The following is an 8,231-nucleotide window of genomic DNA, read 5'->3' as shown; positions in this document are numbered from 1 at the left end:
CTCCACAGCTCCAGAGCCAGAAAACCTGCAGGAAGTGATAGGAGAGAGGAGAGAGACGAGAAAGCACAAGACTACCAGAAAGGGGAGAAGTTGTGTTAGTAACATGCAATAATGGGATGAGGTTGCATACAGAGGGAGAGAAAGTAGAGGAGAGAGGAGCTCAGTGCATCATGGGAAATTCCCCGGCAGTCTAGGCCTATAGCAGCATAACTAAGGGATGGTTCAGGACTCACCTGAGCCAGCCCTAACTATAAGCTTTATCAAAGAGGAAAGTCTTAAGCCTACTCTTAAATGTGGAGATGGTGTCTGCCTCCTGAACCCAAACTGGAACCTGGTTCCACAGGAGAGGAGCTTGATAGCTGAACGCTCTGGCTCCTAGTCTACTTTTGGAGACTCTAGGAACCACAAGTAACCCTGCATTCTGGGAGCGCAGTGCTCTGGTGGGGTAGTAAGGTACTATGAGCTCTTTAAGATAAGATGGTGCCTGACCATTAAGAGCTTTGTAGGTAAGAAGAATGATTTTAAATTCTATTCTGGATTTTACTGGAAGCCAATGCAGAGAAGCTAAGACAGGAGAAATATGATCTCTTTTCCTGGTTCCTGTCAGAACACGTGCAGCAGCATTCTGGATCAGCTGAAGAGTCTTAATGGACTTTTTCGAGCAGCCTGATAATAAGGAATTGCAGTTTTTCTGCATCATTTTTAGACAGGATGTTCCTGATTTTCGCAATATTACGTAGGTGAAAAAAGGCGGTCCTTGAAATTTGCTCAATGTGAGACTTAAATGACATGTCCTGATCAAAGATAACTCCAAGATTCCTCACAGATGTGCTGGAGGCCAGGGCGATGCCATCAAGGGAAACTAAATCTTTAGATAATGCATGAAGGAGGTTCTTGGGCCCCAGAGCAATAACTTCAGTTTTATCTGAGTTTAACATTAGAAAATGACAGGTCATCCAGGTTTTAACATCCTGAAGGCACATTTGAAGTTTAGCTAACTGATGAGTTTCATCTGGCTTGATCGATATTGAATATCATTTGCATAACAATGAAAGTTTATGGAGTGTTTCCTGATAATTTTGCCAATCCTTTAATGCCAATGAAATGTTCCAGTCTCTGCAATAGTAAATGATTGTCAATGGTATCAAATGCAGCACTAAGATCTAATAAAACCAGTACAGAGACAAGTCCTTTGTCTGATGCAATTAGGAGGTCATTAGTAATTTTCACCAGTGCTGTCTCTGTGCTATGATGAGCTCTAAATCCTGACTAAAAATCCTCAAATAAACTATTGCTCTGTAGAAAGTTACACAGCTGTTTGGCGACTTCTATCTCAAAGATCTTAAAGAGAAATGGAAGGTTAGATATAGGTCTATAGTTTGCTAAAACCCCTGGATCAAGGTCGGGGTTTTTCAGAAGAGGTTTAATTACAGCTACTTTAAAGTACTGTGGTACATAGCCTGTTGATAAAGATAGATTGATCATATAAAACTAAAAACTTCTTCGTAAAACTTCTTTAAGCAGCCTATTCGGGATGGGGTCTAAGAGGCAGGTTGATGGTTTTACAGCTGTTTCTAAGGTTCCTGAGTTAAGAGATAAGTCGGTGCCAGTTGAGGGCAGGTCTTGGTGAATTTTGTTTCTAATAGTTAGAATTTTATCATTAAAGAAGCTCATTAAGTCGTAACTACTGAGAGCTATGGAAATACTTTGCTCAATAGAGCTGTGACTCTCTGTCAGCCTGGCTACAGTGCTGAAAGGAAACTTTGGGTTGTTCCTATTTTCCTCTATTAATGACGAGTAGTACGCTGCTCTGGCATTACGGAGGGCCTTCCTATAAGTTTTAAGACTATCTTGCCAGATTAAACGAGAATTTTCCAGTTTGGTGGAACGCCAATTCCTCTCGTTTCCGCGATATTTGCTTTAATTTGCGAGTTTCAGTATTATACCATGGAGCTAACCGTCTTTGTTTTAGTATTTTCTTTTTTAGAGGGGCTACAGAGTCGAGTGTCATTCGCAGCGAGCCTGCAGCACTATCAACAAGATGATCGATTTGGGAGGGACTGAAACTAGCATAGGAATCCTCCGTTACTTTGTGACTTGATAATGAATTTAGAGCTGATGGAATCGCATCCTCAAATTTAGCTATAGCACTATCAGACAGACATCTTGTATAAAAATTTTTGCTCAATGGCGTGTAGTTCAGCAATACAAACTCAAAAGTTATCAAACAGTGGTCAGATAAAGAGGGATTCTGTGGGAACACTATTAAATGTTCAATTTCAATACCATATACCAGAACAAGGTCGAGGGTGTGGTTAAAACAGTGAGTCGGTTCATGAACACTCTGAGAGAAGCCAGTGGAATCTAACAGAGAGATAAACGCAGTACTAAAGCTGTCATTCTCAACGTCCACGTGAATATTAAAATCCCCTACAATAATAAATTTGTCCGTTTTAAGGACTAAAGTTGACAAAAACTCTGCAAATTCAGATAAGAATTCAGAGTACGGACCAGGTGCTCGGTACACTATAACGAAGAGAATTGGTTGCAGTGATTTCCAACTTGGGTGTGAAAGACCAAGAACAAGGCTTTCAAATGAGTTATAGTTTAGTTTAGGTTTAGAGCTGATTAGTAGGCTAGAGTCGAAGATAGCTGCAACTTCACCTCCTCGGCCTGTGCCTCGAGGAATGTGAGTATTAATATGACTGGGAGGGGTGGATTCATTTAGGCTAACATATTCTCCATCACCCAGCCAGGTTTCAGTAAGACAAAATAAATCAATATCATAATCTGATATTAGTTTATTTACTAGTACACCTTTAGAAGAGAGAGATCTGATGTTTAAGAGTCCACATTTAATTCTCCTTCTTTTGCACTATTGCTCTTGTGGTTTTAATTTTTATGAGGTTTTTATGCACAGCTCCTCTTCTGTTTACCTTTGATTTAAATAATTTCAATGGTCGTGGGGACAGACACTGTCACTATAGGATTTTCACTAAGTAACTCCAGAAATGGAGGAGCAGAGAAGTGTATTAGACTGCTACTCTGCCTCCCGGTCTCAACTCTGGGTTGTTATGGATTTGGTCCACTAATAAACTTGGCCAGATTTCTAGAAATGAGAGCTGCTCCTTCCCAAGTGGGATGGATGCCGTCTCTCCGAATCAGACCAGGTCTTCCCCAGAAAGTCTGCCAATGATCAACAAAGCCCACATCGTTTGCTGGACACCACCTCGACAACCAGCGGTGGAATGACGACATGCGACTATACATGTCATCACTGGTCAGATTTGGCAGGGGTCCAGAGAAAACTACGGTGTCCGACATTGTTTTTGCATATGTACACACCGACTCAACATTAATCTTAGTGACCTCCGATTGGCGTAACCGGGAGTCATTACTGCCGACGTGAATAACAGTCTTACTGTATTTACGTTTATCCTTAGCCAGCAGTTTCAAATAAGACTCAATGTCGCCCGCTCTGGCCCCAGGGATGCACTTAACTATGGCCGCTGGCTTCGCTAACTTCAAGTTTCTCAAAATGGAGCTGCCAATGATCAGAGTTGGTTTCTCAGCAGGTGTGTCGCTGAGTGGGGAAAATCTGTTAGAAACATGAACAGGTTGGTGGTGACCCCTGTGCTTTGAATTCTTACGACTGTTCCTCCATCGGACAGTCACCCAGCCACCCTTTCCTGGCTTCTCAGGAGATGCCGGGGGACGGCTACCAGAGGCTATCGCTAGTTGCTAAGCTAAGGTCGCTAACGGCAATGCTAAAGTACGGTAGCATTTATCTACCTAAACTTTTGAAAACAACTTTGAGATTAAACAGCAGTCACTAAAAGATGGAAAGAACTGTGGGTGCTTAGGCAGAATTACTGTAAAAGTAAGTGTTTAGCGGACAGTTTGCTGCTGTAATAACAAATACTAAATACTAAACTAACTAATTTAACTGGTATTTAGCGAGAGCAGCAAAACACGCTACCAACACACAAGCACCGGAAACAGAAAAGAGTCAACACGCTTACCGCAGTACGTCAGTGTGTATCAACGCATTTGGCTACAGTCACATGGCCTCTTTCAGACATTTTGGGAGTTAAATAGAAGTTTATACGACTACTCTGCACATTGAAAAATCTTTTTTCATGCATTATGGAATTTATTCAACATTTAAATCATCCATGCTAATTTAACCATACCTTTACAGCTCTTCGTACAACTTTATACATTTTTTCAAATCCTGTTTTCATGACACTCAGGACTTTCTCATATTAATTCAACTTTTTCATATCTTTCAGCAATAGACACTATTCTAACCTTAAAATGTCCTACATCTTTCATACATTATGGCTGTTATTTAACTTTTAAATCCCATTCATAATCCCATAAATGTCACTCTTTCTCACATTTCCCAATTATTCCTACTCCTCGGTTGCTTCTGTATACAAATTACAGCCAGAAATCCAGTTTTGTGCCATGGTTTTAACAATGCTTAAAATATTCCAAATCTGTTATATAGTATTAGTGTTATTCAACATTTGAAGACAGCAATCCAGTTTAGCTTCAGTCTTTCAACAGCCAGCATTCACACTGCAATTTCATTAGAGACTGCTTTCTCTAGTCACTATACAATTTTGTTTCAATTCAATTTGTGTGAACAGATGAGCGATCCGTGTATAAATGTGTAATCTGTAAATATAAAACACTTTCCACAAACACAAAATGAAGATTTGTAAACTCACAAAAATATCCATTGCTCCATGAACCAGGCTTCATTCCAGAGTGAGTGCAGAAGATTCTTCTTCTGGTGACATGCAGACATCTCTTCACAAACTTTCAACGCCCGTGTAGTCTCAGTAGAACATAATGGGTTTACGATGTAAGTAGACATTTTGAGCACAGCATATAAAGGACTGCATAACCATTTTCATTTAAATAATAAAAATAAATAACTAAGCACGCAACTATTAATAAAATAGAATAAATACTATTGCATTCAAACTTGAATGGACCGCTTGTAACCTTGTAGTTACGCAGTAATGTTAGTATCCACTGCATAGACTGTATACAGGTATTTACACAAGGCATGTGGGTGGAATATAAAGGGGTTTTATTCTATTGTTTGCATTAAACTGTTATTTATAGCCTAATAACGATTATTTATTCCTGTGCGTTGTTTTGGGGGATTTTCCATGTTGCTCTTGTTCTTCTTCTCCTTCTTCTTTTCCTCTTCTGAGAAAAATGTGGTTGTCACAAGACAGGAGCTCCCACCAATTCCTCCTCTGCTTTGCCCATAAAGAAAAGTAATGTTAGCTGGTTACATGCAGAAAAGCTAAACTGACTCTAACAAGCATAAAACATGGCTCAACAACATGAACATTTCAGCAAACATTTAGCTCACAAGTGAAGGTTTGTTTTTAGCTTCACACCATTAACATTATTTAAAGGCTATGGGATTTCACACTGCTTAAATTAGCCTACTGGCTAGCGGACTTTCCCTATACTCACAGCTTAACAAATTACATATACAATATATACTATTTCTTACTCACCGCTGGTTTAAATTGCTTCCTCTCCTGACACAACACCACGGTTGAATTTCAGTCTGCATGCACTTTTTGTTGAGAGCAGCTGATATTTTCTTAGCGACAGTATCAAGCTAGCACTTCCAGGCAGCTCTGCTGTACTTTGAAATGCGGAAATGACATCCTCAGCAGGCAACATCACGTGGTCTCCAAAAACGGCCGAGTGACACGAGTCGATTTTCTTTCCACAGGTGGAAATGCCTTTTTGAAAGTTGTAAATGTTAGGAAGATATTCACAAATGTGGTTAATTTATATTTCTAAATTAAATATATTCACAGATAATTTGTGGAATTTTTTTTGTGTATTTGCAGATCTGTTTTGCAAAATATTTTTGTGAGTTTACAAATCTTCATTTTGTGTTTGTGGAAAGTGTTTTTTATTTACAGATTACACATTTACACTAGGATTGCTCATCTGTTCACACAAATGATATTGTAACAAAATGATACATATTACTGTAACATATCATAGATCTGGTTCATGTACATTTACAAACAGTGCACGTGTTAAATCTGCATGTGATTTCTTAAGGGGTTAAATTCCACACATCATTAGGTATTACCATGTGTGTTGTGCAACTTTCAGTGTTGTAATTTCCACCAGTTAGAGATCAATTCATGAATGGCAATCTGCCTTTATATTCTAGAAGTGAAGTGCAGGTTATCAGCTTGACCTTGAACATTAGTAAGTGTTAGACACAATTATCACGCTTATCTACTACTGTCGAGCCCATGAAGAGATTAGAAACTTGGTGTGTGTGTGTGTGTGTTTGTGAGTCATAAATTGTTAACCAGGACACAGGCAAAACCAAAAGGGCACAGCCAGTAATAGACAAATTGAAAAATCAGAGAGAATTTCAGAGAGGGAAAACACCAGGGCTGGAACACTCAATGGCACAACAGGGCAAGTGTCCGGGAAGCAGAGAATGGATCAGGTGAGAAAAAACCCAAGGTGGGTGGAGGGAGTTCCGAAGGATGGATTCAGGGACAAGTGAAACACCTCTGGAGGCTGGCAGCGATGACCAAACACATCTGAAGGCTGGTGGCAAAGACAAAACCCCTCTCGACCAAGCTCAATAATAGTGAACTTTTTGCAGTTCCATGCCAAGGAACTGATCCCAAAGAAAGCCTGGCAGCAGAAGACTACACTCTATGGCAACTTTGCAGCCAATATGGAAAGACGAAAAGCATACATTGCATGAAAAGTAGGATTGTTAGCAGTTAATGGCACGTTATATTGCCGTGGAAGTTCAGGTTAACGGCTGCTCACAGAAGTTTTGGCCAGCAAAACTGTCAGGAACTGAGGGGAATTGACGTGGGCTTTGTTTGTCAGTGTTGCCCCCATGAACTCCCTTCTTCTAGGTCTAGGGGAGGCTTTCACATGTAAAGAAAATGCTGTGACCTATACAAATACTATTCAGGTAAGCCCCCGCTGGTCAGAGGTGACGCCTTTTTCTATGTCTTGATGTGGCAGTTAGCTTCAGTAAAAGAAATCAAGAACTGTACTAAACAGAGAATTAAGTGTGTGAGTGCAGAGGATAGTTGGAGAAATGAGATCTGGAGGATGGAAGAGGAGAGACCAAACAATCATTCAGCTGCTTGTGAAACCCACTGTGAGACAATACACAGGAACTTCTGTTATTGTCAACCAGATCTTGCTGTTAGGATGACAGCCTTTAAGAGTTTGCCCGGTGTCGATGGAGAAGGAAGCAGGTAAAATTTGTTGGATTAGATTCATTGTTGGTCAATGTGACATCATTTTTCAGTTTTTCCCCCAGGTCAAGACACTTTAGAACTGACTCCATGAAACATAGTTTATAGTTTATTTCAGTTTATCATTCTATGATTATTTTGGTGTATTGTATATTGTCTGCTTTGAAGCAGAAGTGAGTTACAAACTTCATTTAATTTTACAACTCTGTAAAATGAACTGAAAACCTACCTTGTAAGCCTGCGGTACTTATTGTTCTGTTTGTGTTTACAGCTGCTGGAAGCGAGACAGGGTGTACTGGCAGCAGATGAAGTGGCGTTCTGGAAAGGCGTCACTATCGATCTGATGTCGCATGAGGAAGATTGCAGCTTGGAGGGGGTGTCGCGGTGGATTGTGCGACCCCCAAGTTTCCACAGCCAGGAGCTCACCGACCTGTTGCCTGTTGACCTAGAGGCTAATCCAAAGTACAATGCTATGCATCACAGGCTTGGAGCTGGACAGATACTTCATCCAGCAGCCCAGTATTTGATGTGTTTTGTAAATGATTTGTAAATAGTTTTTCTGATATGCCTTTTTGAAAAATAAAATGAAACTTTTAATCAACATGTGCCTCATAAATCCAAGTCCTTAATTAGTGTAGGCTGATAGCATGAAGACAACATGAAACATATAACATGAATATAGTCTTCAGTAAGTGCGGTATTTTGTTAATACAGTTATTAATTATACATTATTAATATTATTAAGGTCGGGTTTACCCAAGTCTGTATTTATAAAGGCCCGGGGTGACCAGTAGTATCACTTGTGATTGATTATTGGTGATGTCATTTGTTTCATCCAATGACTGAGAAACCAGGTTGGTCTCCTGCTGCTGCTGCTTTTCATATGGAAAGTAGAGTTTTTAACAGCTCCACCAGCCCCCCGACACCCCCCACCCCTGG

The 8,231-nt window shown here is 40.1% G+C and overlaps 1 long non-coding RNA gene across 1 annotated transcript; it reads left to right on the top strand.

Annotated features, from left to right (window-relative positions):
• The first annotated feature begins 7,135 nt into the window (after positions 1-7,135).
• Positions 7,136-7,893, top strand: LOC119903002. Its single transcript, XR_005444387.1, has 2 exons — positions 7,136-7,292; positions 7,564-7,893. It is a non-coding gene; the product is annotated as an uncharacterized LOC119903002 (long non-coding RNA).
• The last annotated feature ends 338 nt before the right edge of the window (positions 7,894-8,231 follow it).

This window comes from Micropterus salmoides, unplaced genomic scaffold, assembly GCF_014851395.1.
Source record: "Micropterus salmoides isolate LMB-PRFRI ecotype aquatic unplaced genomic scaffold, ASM1485139v1 Ms_hic_scaffold_14, whole genome shotgun sequence".
In the NCBI taxonomy this organism is placed as follows: Eukaryota; Metazoa; Chordata; class Actinopteri; order Centrarchiformes; family Centrarchidae; genus Micropterus; species Micropterus salmoides.
This window is presented reverse-complemented; position numbering and strand designations above follow the sequence as displayed.